This window comes from Ochotona curzoniae, unplaced genomic scaffold (genome assembly GCF_017591425.1).
Source record: "Ochotona curzoniae isolate NIBS_2020 unplaced genomic scaffold, NIBS_Ocur_1.0 contig_3819, whole genome shotgun sequence".
NCBI lineage: Eukaryota > Metazoa > Chordata > Mammalia > Lagomorpha > Ochotonidae > Ochotona > Ochotona curzoniae.
Genome location: NW_024466004.1, coordinates 33,587,824 through 33,599,702, shown reverse-complemented (window position 1 = coordinate 33,599,702; position 11,879 = coordinate 33,587,824).

Below are 11,879 nucleotides of genomic sequence, written 5' to 3'. Positions count from 1 at the left end.
TAAGATCAGTTTTGAGGAGTTCTGCTATGCTTCTTCAGTGAGGTGAAAGGCCATGTTACATGAATAATGGATTGTAGTGAGCACACAAGAATAGAATTTCATGTCCTAATCACAAAAAACGACCAAGATAAGCTAATAGAAACAGATTTTATTATGCTATACAGCAATACTCCATTATGTCTAAAACCGCAAAAAATTCACATGAAGCTGCAAGCAGTTCAATAAGTGATTTTGCAAATAGTTCATGAGAACTATTAAGTGTAGGGTTTTCATAACTAAAATAACCTTAATTCTAATTAGAGCTTTTTTATAAACTAAATGCACTTCATAATTTTGTTTGTTTCATTTCAACCTTCAAATTTCCAATACCTAAAAATCAGGGTCGGTGATGGTTTCCTAGGAGTGAGCACTCGTCATAGTGGAGGAGACGCTGTTTGAGATGCCCACCTCCTATACTGGAACACCTGGATTCCAGTCCTAGCTTGTCTTCTGATTCCAGCTTCCTGCTCATGTGCTCCCTGGAGGCCACAGGTATTGACAAGTAGTTGGCTCCCTGCCACTCATGTGGGAGACCCAGTTTGAGCTCTGAGTCTCTGACTTCAACGGGCCCAGCACTAGTTATTGTGGCATTTGGGTAGTAAATCTATGGATGGAAGATTTCTCTCTCACACTGTATATTTCTCTTTCAAATATAAATAAGCAAATAATTTTTAATGTTTTTCTGATACCCCCATATTCATCATCGTATTCATCACAAATATGTTACGAATAACTACGATTCCCAAGCTTTTCACACCTTTCTCACTTTTGGCTCCCTGGAAATCACTTCACATTTCCATGTAATCAATCTTAGGGTTAATCCTAGTTCATAATTTAAGAATACTTGTTCTTGGGCCTAATGGGGTAGCCTAGTGACTACAGTCCTAGCCTTAACATTCACTGGGATCCCATATGGGCACTGCTTCTAATCCTGGCTGCTCCACTTCCCATTCAGCTCCCTGCTTGTGGCCTGGGAAAGCAGTAGAGGATGGCTCAAAACCTTGAGACCCTGCACCTGCATGGGAGACCTGGAAGAAGCTCCTTACTCCTGGCTTCGGTTCAGCTCAGTCCTGATCATTGCAGCTACTTGGGGAATAAACGAGCAGATGAAAGATCCTGCTCTCTGTCTCTTGTACTCTTTCTAAATCTGACTTTCTAAGAAAAATAAATAATTCTTTAAAAAAAAAAGAAAACAAAAGAACACTTGTCCTCTGCTCTTTCTCCTCCTACAAACTTAATTCTGCAAGTAGGGGGACAAGGAGGTAACTGATGTTCTAAACAGCCAAATAACCCTCAAAACAAAAATCCTCAATCACGCAAGACTTTTTGAGTCTAGAAACTTTGAGAAGTCAACCTGTGTTCGTTTTCTTTTCTTTTCTGACTTTAATATGTTCTATCATGCCTGCATGTGGCTTAGTGGTTGAGACACTGCTTTGCAAGATACCCGTTTTCCACAGTAGATTATGTGGGCTTAAAACCAGGTCAGCTTCTAATCCTAACCTTCTCCTAAGGAATGCCCTTCACAGCAGGTGATGGATCAATACTTGGGTCCCTGTCACCCACAAGGGACACCCAGATTGAATTATCCTGACCCGCTCTGGCTATTGCAGAAACCTGGGAAATGAAGTAGTAAATGGAACATTTCTTTCTCCTCCTACTCTCCCTCATCTTCCTTCTCCCTCTCCCTTTCAGATAAAATACAAAAAAAAAAATTCCTTTTAAACAGCCAATTTTTGTCTGTTGGATAAAGGGCATATTGGACATAGAAGAGCAGAGGAAAAATAGAGCGAAAACAAAATGGAAAAACAGTAAGAGAGAGTTAAACAGGCACTGCCTATTTCAAAACATCCCCGTAAACGTGCTGCCAGAAAGTGGTTAAATGCATAAGAAAATGACTCAACCACCCTAAAAATATCACCAATCAAGTCTGCCCTAAATCCCTGAAAAATTGTGAATAAAGAGTTTAAATTGCTAAAACCTAGAAAAATTAATATGCTAATATGAATGAGATTCATAATATTGAAGTTGGACTCAGATTTTTCTTAAAATTCAGGCAGAGCCTCACATCAGAGGAAAAAAAAAAACAACAACAACTGAGATGAATGGCAGTGTTGACACTGAGAAAACTGGTAAATGGCAAGCAGAAGCTCCAGAGAGAGAAGTACCTCCTAGGACTTCATCAGGACTTGGCTCATGATCAGCTGAGGATGGTGCAATGGAGACCGAGTGTTCAGTTCACTCCAGTGTGAGAAATAGTCCAGGGTTTCAGTGCCAAAATCAGGAAAGTCTTTGGCAAACTGCCGGCCTTCCTAACTGTACTTCCTTCCTCTTGTGGTTTCAAGGAGGACATCTTAGTTGGAGATTAAATTCCAGAGTCAGAGCCCAGGGGTGTTTTCCATTTATGGTTCCTGGCATACATACTTGGGTTTATTAACCTCTTGCCTGCCTTTGCCTGGTCCTTACTGTGAGTGAGTAGAAAGCTGCAACCCCAGAACCTCTATAAGTCATGTTACTTGTAGAGAGACTAATTACAGCCATGTATCACAAAACGACTAAGGTGAAATTCAGCGCCTCACAATCAAGTTTGTACAGTTTTTACAGTGACAAAATGTATCTCATTTTTTTGGAAATGGACAAATAGTAATATTCCCAAATGAACAAATATTCAGTAACATATTTGTAATTAAAGCATTTCATTTCTTCGAGCTTTAAAATGGTGATTTAATAATGAAATTATAACTATAAAATAGAAGTTGAAATTTTTGTAAATAACCTAATCTTGTCACTAATTCTATTTAACATAGAATTCTAGCTCAACATGTGTCAAAGTTCACCACTGCTTGGATATTTTTTTAAAGCTTGATTTACTTTTATTGCAAAGGCAGATTTACACAGAGAAGGAGAAACAGAAAGATCTTCCATCCGTTGGTTCACTCCCAAGTAGCTGCAACTGCCTGAGCTGAGTTGACCTGAAGTCAGAAGCCAGGAGCTACTTTCAGGTCTCCCAGGCAGGTACAGGGTCCCAAGACTTTGGGCCGTCCTCGACTGCTTTGCAAGGCCACACAGTCAAGGACCTGGATAGGAAGTGGAGCAGCCAAGATTAGAACTGGCACCCATATGGAATTCCAGTGCATGTAAAGCTAGGATTTTAGCCACTAGGCTATTGCCCTGGGCCCCCTTGGATTTTTTTTTTTTTAAAGAAACTTTATCGGGCCAGTATGGTGGTGTAGTAGGCTATTCTACATCCCATATGGACACTGATTTGAGTCCCAGTTGCTCCACTTTCAATACAGCTTCCTCTGTATGGCTTGGGAAAGTGGCGGAGGATGGCCCAGGTCCTTAGGGCCCTGCACCCACGTAGGAGACCTGTGGGAAGCTCCTGGCTCTACTGTCAGAACTGCCCAGCCCTGACTGTTGCAGCCCTTTGGGGAGTAGATCAGCTGATGAAAGATCTCTTTCTGTTTCTCTTCCTCTGTCTGTAACTCTATTTTTTTAATATAAATAAATAAATCTTTTTAAAAATAAACTTTATCCTTTAATTCCATTTTCAATCAACTTCCTTAATGTTTATTGGTTTGTTTTCAACTGTTTCAAGAGAAGAAAAGGAGGAGGGAGAGAGAGATAGCAAGAGAAACAGAGAAATCTTATACCTACTGTTACCCCAAGCCCCCACAAAAACAGAGGCTGGGCCACATCAAAGCCAGCAGTCCAGAACTCCACCTTGGTCGCCCATGCTGGTGTCCAAGGCCCAACAGCCTGAGCTGACACCTGTTAACTCCCAGGATGCCGAGAAGCTAGAATGGGAGGGGAACAGCAGAGACTGAGGTTCTTCCACAAAATCTTCCCCTCCTTTGATTGTTAATAACAAAATGGAAAATTACTGTTCATCCAGATCTACTTTGTCTTTTTACTTTTCATTGGGAATTCATAGTCGCTACATGTTATCATAATGGTCAAGAGAGCAGAATCTGGGATTATACTGCAGTAACTTGAACCACTTACAAGCAATCGCCTTAGGAAAGCTTTGTGACCCAGTTTCCTTATCTGCAATGTGAATATGGGTTATTGGAATATAATACATGCATAATAGATTCAGCTGTCACTATCACTTTTTTATTGGCCATTCATGCTTTTTAATTCAATGTGGAATTTTAATAGGAGACCAGTATTGAAACTTGTGGGGAAAATCACCTACTTCCAACTAAACAATAATTTCGGCCATTTATTCATTATGTGCCAGGATTTTTATTTCATTCTGTTTGTGTGTGTGTGTGTGTTTTTCCTTTCAATAAAAGCATCTTCAGATGGTCTAAGCCAGGAGCCTATAATCACCCTAGATACTTCCCTTTTTCATCTTCCCTCACTTAAAATGATCAATCTCTTAATTTTATGTAGCTTTATATTTCCTTTCCATTATTAATTCACTGCCAGAGTTTAAACCTAAACTATCTTACTCCTGGACTTCAGAAATAATCTTCCTTCTGTCTCCACTGTGTTATTTTCTCAAAGGATTAGAATATTTTAAAGCACAAGGAAAAAAAAAATTTGCTTGTACCTTCTCACATCGCCTTTAACAACTCCTTCTCACGACACACGGTGGTTGATAGCTGACCTTCAGTTCTCACTCCAGCTGTGGTTCCCACTGGACCCTCGCTCCTCACTAGCTCTGAGAGCATAGAGGATATTTTAGTTCCTACCCCACTCCTGAATATTATACATGCTTGCATAATAAAGGAGTGTATACATGCACAATAATAAGCATAAATTTTAACAGGAACATTTATCCTTAGATTTTCTAATATCAGTCTACTTCATTGCAGATTATAAGAGCAAAACAGCAACATCCAGCTGGAAAGTTTAATTTCAATACTTGGGAAGTGAATCAGAGAAATTTAAAGATAGATAGATCAATATGCATGAGCACATATATATAGAAGTACAGATTATATAGATAAATAAATCTATATATTTACACACATATATATAATAAGTAATAATTCATATAATATAAATGGTTTTCATTTATATCCTTTTGCATGGTACCCAAGCTGACTTTTGCACTAGATAAAAGGAATTTTATTAAATAATACAAATGAAAAAAAGTGATTCTTAAGACAGCTAGGCTTTGCGGTAGAATAAGCTCTTTATTGGGAAAGTAGAGAATAAAAAAAATCGCATTAATATTTTCTAAAAAGGGCAAACAAATGCTGCAATTGCTGCTGGAAGAATAGAAACTAGGCCAAAGCAAAGCGTTCCTGTCCAAGATATCTCTGTGGCCTGGCGAAATGTCTTACTGACCTATGCAGGTGGCAGTTCATTAGACATCATTTCAACCAGCTGCGCTCACTCATTATCAAAGCTAACCCAAGGATCTCCTCTGAGCCAAGTACTATCATAGCACACAGTGGATAAATAATAAGCATCCAATGAAATCATCCTTTGCAGTGGTCTGTTTTTTGAACATCAAATTAGGATACTGTTATTTCTTTATTCATTATTCAGATTGCTCTTTCCACTGGATCATGTATGCTTAACCTACCTTCACGTTCCCACTTCCCACTTCCCATATGGCACCTTGCATCTGTTCTATGCATTTGTAGACATTCATACTAATACCCATCCTGCGTCTTCTGATGAGCCCTCCTCAACTGCACTAAGAACTTTACTTGATTAGGACTGGTGGATAGTCACATCACTCAAGCAGAAATTCTTTTTTCCATGCTTCCTAACATTTTTTAAAAGGCTGCTGCAAATAATGCTTTAAAGGTATACTGAGCAATAGGAAGAGATTGATGGACAGTGGGAAACATAAGGAAACCTTTCATTCACTGGTTCACTCCCCAGACGTCTGCATCAGCCAGAGCTAGACCAGGCCAAAGTGAGAAGCCTGAAAATCCATCTGAGTAACCTGTGTGACGCTCGTCAGGGCCATCATCCACTGTCTCCTAGGATTCATTAACGGAAGCTGGATCAAAAGCAGCATAGCAAGGATGTGAACTGGTACTCCAATATGGAGTGCAGTTATCCCAGCAAGTATGCAGGCATCCCAAACAAGGCTTAATTAGTTCCACCACAGTGCTCACCTTCATGTGTTTTTCTAACTTACGTGACCTGGGAACAATCACTGAGCTGCAAAATCCTCATCTGTGAAATGAATCATAACTTATTGACCTCAAGGGCAATCAAAAGGTCTTTGAATAACATAAATGACATACAAATTTTTGGTTTTATTCCTCATGGAATGCTGAAAAAATGCCTTAGACATGTATTTACTTACAATGGTGCAAACTGCAGAACTCTTAGTAATCGGTTTCACTAACATAACAACAATGTGACATTCACATCAATTTTCCAGGTAAAAAGCCTGTCAATTGCCATGGAAGATGTCACTTACATGGGTCATATGATGTAATTCTCAGGGCACAGCACATCTGTCCCTTCCAGGGGTTGCATTTATGAATCATTATGGCCCAATGTTGGGACATTGGTTGCATTATAGAGAGCTCCAGTTCCCCTTTGAATTTTAGCCATTCTGGGATGTCTTTAATGGCAAACAAGGAAGATGAAAGATTGGCAAAGATAGTGGTTGACTCCTGCGGTTGATTTCTTAAGTCTAAATATTGTCTCATCACAACAAACACTTGGCTAACCTACATAATACAATCACACATCATAATTTTGCTCTTGCAGCTACCAACCTTCTTCTTCTGTGACTGTACCAGCTGCCAGGATTCCTCTACTTCTGTTCTGGGGACCTAAGACCTACTCGAGTTTTCTCTCCTTTTCTCTTCTAGCCATGATGGTCTCAGGACATAATGCTTATGTCACAGTTTCTGAGTCCAAAAATATTCAGTCTTTTCTTGCAGGCATACTTGCTGTGCAAAATATGCACAAATGAACGCAATCAAAATCTAAGCACAGTGTTTTCTACAAATCCCTCTGAGCCTGAATTGAGAAAGCAAGTTGAGTTGCACCTCTGAGCAAATTTCCACAATGTTGAGTTTGAGCAGGTTAAGTATCTTGTGCGATGCTAATGCTTGATTTACAGTTAACAGTGATAATGAAGGCTTTCTACATTTTTGTTTTCTTTGTTTCCAGTACTTTCCTTTTTATCGTGATTTTAAGAATCAGAGAGAAAACATAAGTTAGACAGTAGAGTCATATTTAGAACAGGACATATTAGAAGAGGACAATATCTGATAGCATCTGTAATAGCATCAGAAATAGAGTGAAGATGATCCACATGATTTCTTATTTCTCATTTCAGCTAGCAGTTCACAATCCCAATTTTTATGCTCTGCCTCTCAGGAAGGTGGATGTAATTTCTTTGCAAATTCCCAAGCAGGTGCTCTTCTTACCCAATTCCACTTGGCCTGATCTTGAAAGTGTTTCCACTGACACCTCCCTCTTTATCACCTGACCCAAGTCCTAAAGTAGGTAAAAGGGGTGAAGCCAGGAAACAGATGTATCTTAATCACAGGATCTGGAATAAGCAGCTCATTTGTGTGCATTAGAATATGCCAATGAGCACTGGACTTATAGCAAGCCTTAGCAGGTTTCTAGATCTGTTTCTTCATCTAGACAATATTTATACATTAGTGAAATGATGTCTAAATATCTTCTAGCTATCATCAGATCCTCTATCTCTTTTCTGCAATGCCACTCTGCCTGAGTTTTCCTTCTCAGCAATCACAAACAAATTAAGAAAAAATTGTGTGTGTATAATAACTTAGAAAGTTTAGGGCAGTTTACATTCTTTTCCTCCATTTGATCTGCATACCAATACTGCAAGGTGCTATTAACCATATTTTACTTAAGAGAAAACAGAATTTAGAAAGGTTAAACAATATACATGAAACCTAGTTAGTAAGTGACAGGGCTTAGGATCAAAGCAGTTGATCAGCTCTCATTTCTGTACTGTTGACTTTTCCATCTACCATCCATCACTCAATGGATGTAAAAAGAAAATGGGTAGACCAAAAATGGGAAAGCCAAAATTATTTTCTTTCTATTCTCAACACAAATGAAAATATGTTCAAGCTTTGTGTTTTTCAGGTGATGTGCTAGAAATGGAAAAGATGAAAAGGACATATCCTAGGATCTTGCACTTAAACAGCTTGAGAAATACAGAAAGAAATAGAAAGAGTAACCACATCAAATCAATAAAGTTCTTCAGAGATGAACATAATTGTTCTGGGCTAGGACTTTCCTGGGAGCTTCACAGAGACTGTACAGTTTAAATAATGAAAACCAGAATTAACTATACATAGCAAATAATTGAAATTTTTAATAATGATCTAGACAGACTAGAAAGTATGCTATAAATCTCTTGACACTGGGGCCAGCACAGTGGCTCAACAGGTGACCTTCCACTTTCAGTGCCAGCAACCCATATGGTTGCCAGTTCTAGTGCTGGATGTTCCACTTCTCATATAATGTCCTGCTTATGGCCCTGCTTATGGGGAAGCAGTAGAGAATGGCCCAAGTCCTTGGGGTCCTGCACCCATGTGGGAGACACAGAAGTCCCTGGAAAGTGAACCAACAGATCAAAGATTTCTTTATTATGTCAACAGTGGTTGAACTTTCAAGTTAACACTCACAGCGCGTAATTTAAAGACCAGAAGAACAAATGGATATTAACAACAAGCATAACCAGTTGCTACAATAGCTACCTGTGCACCATTATCTCCATTTTTCTCAGTTAGGGACGTCTATAGGATTAGGTCTCACTTCTGAAAATTTGGGGCCAAGTTAGGAATTAATTATTCTTGTTTTGTGTAAAACCAAGATTCAAAAGACATACCTCAAGAAATAAATAGAATTTTTGTTTGTTTGTTTGTTTTTAAGGTGTAAAATTTTTAAAACAAGAGATGCAGGACAACTCAGAGCTCTGACAACACGCAGTCAGGTATTCTTGGGCAAACTGTTAAACATTCCCAGCCCAGCTTCGTCATCTACAGAGTGGCATGAGTTAGCCTATGATTCAAATAGCAACATTGCCCTCTTGACAGTCTGAAATGTATGATTTAAGGAGAAAAGAATTCAATGGCTTCTGGTGGATCCTGAATCAAAAAAAATTGCTCAACTCAGATGCTCCTTGAACCTTCACCTCCCTTGATTTCCCTTCGCCTTCCTCACTTCCTTCTCACCAGCTGGCACTAACACACTCCTCCCGGGAGGAACAGTGGCTTCCATCACACGGTTCATTTGTACTGCTTTCTTGTCTCCTCCCCTTTGCTTCACTTCCTGCTGTCTGTCCCCCATTTACCTTCCCTTGCGGTTTCTCCTGGATTCTCTGAATGCAATTAGGCATCCAGCTACTACTTATTGAATGCCTGCAAGATGTGTATGACAAAGGCTTTTTCCTCCTGCTTCTTTCCTTTGGTCAAAAAGTCATCATTTAAATAATAAAAAGCTGGCATTGAGTGCAGTAAGTTAAATCACTGATTGAGATGCCAGCATCCCCTGTAAGAGTGCTGGGTTGAGTTTCAGTTCTTCTACTTCGAATCCAGCTTCCTGCTAATGTGTCTGAGAAAGCAGTCAGTGGTCCGAGAACTTGGGTCCTTGGTACACACATGGGACACCGGATGGAATTCCACGTTCCCAGCTCTTACCTGACTCAGACCCTGCTGTAACCCTTTGGGAAGTGAAGTAGCAGATAGAAGATCTTGCTCTCTGTGTAATTTTTGAATATTTGAGTGCTTACTATTTACAGAGGTGTTCCCCTAATGTTCCTGATAATGAGAATACTTGGGCACATATTTTCAGAACCTTTCTCAGAAGATCCCAGCGTAGAAGACTTATGGGAGGCCTTTAGAAATTCATGTTTTCAACAAATGAATCAGGTGCTATTATCAGACTCCTTTTGCAAACATTGCTAGGAAGTAATTAGACATTATGTGGCTTGATTTTATAAAACCTCAGGAAGCTGTCATTAATTTTTGGGAAACTAGATCCATAAACATGAAATAATGATTATCTATGTGAGAGATTAATTAAGTGCTATTTGCTTTATGGGACCATAAAAATACATATGACAAGAATAATTTCAAGGGCAGAGAAAGCTTGGGCTGGGCTCAGAAGTAAGACTTGGCGTCTCTTGCTACAGATGTCTAGGACGTGAGTAAGTAGGAAGGGCATGGGGAGGGGATAAGACGAAATCGCAGGACTGTCAGAGATCACAGCCTCCGACTGGAGCAGAGGCCATGCGGAAGTGCCGCAGCTGGTGTCACTGAGGAGGCCGTGAAGTTAATCCTAGGCAGTGAGGACTGCTTCAAGAGCTTTGAGTTTAGGAGGCGACTGACGAAACAATGTGTTTAGCAAGCAAATGTGATATAATATTCCTCTGGGGCTCAGAGGCTCTTGCTCAGGAGACTTTATTTTTACAAAGATTTATTTATTTATTTAATTTGGAAAGTCAGATTTACAGAGAGAAGAGACAAAGATCTTCCATCCCCTGATTCACTCCCCAAATGGCCACAATGGTTGGAGCTGAGCCGATCTGAAACCAGGAGCCAGGAGCTTCTTCTGAGTTGCCCTTGTGGGTGCAGGGTCCCAAGGCTTTGGGCCATTCTTAATGCTTTCCCAGGGCACAAGCCGGGAGCTGGATGGGAAGTGCAGCAGCCGGGATTAGAACTAGCACCCATATGGTTCCTGGCATATACAAGGCGAGGACTTTAGTCACTAGGCTATTGTGCTATGCCTTCAAGAGGCTTGTTAAAAGCAAATTGCTAGGTCCTATCCCAGGTTCTGAGTTTTGAGCCTGGGAAGAAGTTGGACTGTTCACCCATCTGACAGATTTTTCAGTGATGCTAAGGCTGCTGGTACAAGGAAGACACATTGGGGAACAGTGTCATACACAAGGACTGAGCTCCCCGCCAAAGAAAGAGGTGGGGTTACTGAGTGCCTGGATACCCACAGAGGGCTTAAATGTGGAAGCAAAAGAATAAGGAGCCACTTAGTCACCTAAGGAAATTGGTGTGTGGTCAGACTATATACAGGAGAAGTAGGGAGAAAAGAAGACCTAATTATTCAGAGCTCAAATCTGTAGGCCAAATAATGAGAAAAGAAAATAGAGGTTGGATTAAAAGTTGCTTTGATAAGACAGCGAAAACCTCAGTCTTAAAACCAAACAAAAAACAAACAACAAGAACAAAAACAGAACATTGGCTTCATTTACTTGAATGTTAGAGTTACAGAAAGAGAGAAATTCTTCCATCTGCTGATTCACTCCCCAAGTGGACACGATAGGCAGGACAGGGCCAGAATGAAGCCAGTGGCCAGGAGTTTCTTCAAGGTCTCCCACATGGATGCAGGGGCCCAAACTTTTGGTCCATCTTTTGCTGCTTTCCGAAGCACATTAGCAGGGATCTGGATGGGAAACGTAGCAGCCAAGACTCAAACCAGCATTGCAGATGGTGACTTTACCCATCTGCCACAACATTGACTCTGAAAACTTTGGTCTTTGTCATGATTTGCTGCTTGAATTAAATGCTCCTGTTTAGTTCCACATGGCTCCTGTTCTTAGAAAATTACACAGCAAAGACCAACTAGTGAGGACAAAATGAATGCAGAAAGAGTACAAGGGGTGTGCTCTGAGCATTCACTGGGTTAGATTGGGTAACCTGCAATTGACAATGTCCTCTAAATTAACCTGACCCATTTAGTATGCCTGACCCAGCCTGAGCCCTGTAGCATTGTTTCAATTAAGTCATGTACATGGGCTCACACCCAAACCAGAAATTCCTGTTGAGGACCAGAACCATAGCTATTGTCAGTGTCACCCCACACCCTCCCAGGAGCTGGGACACAGGGATTGACTCATAAGCCAAATCCTCCCA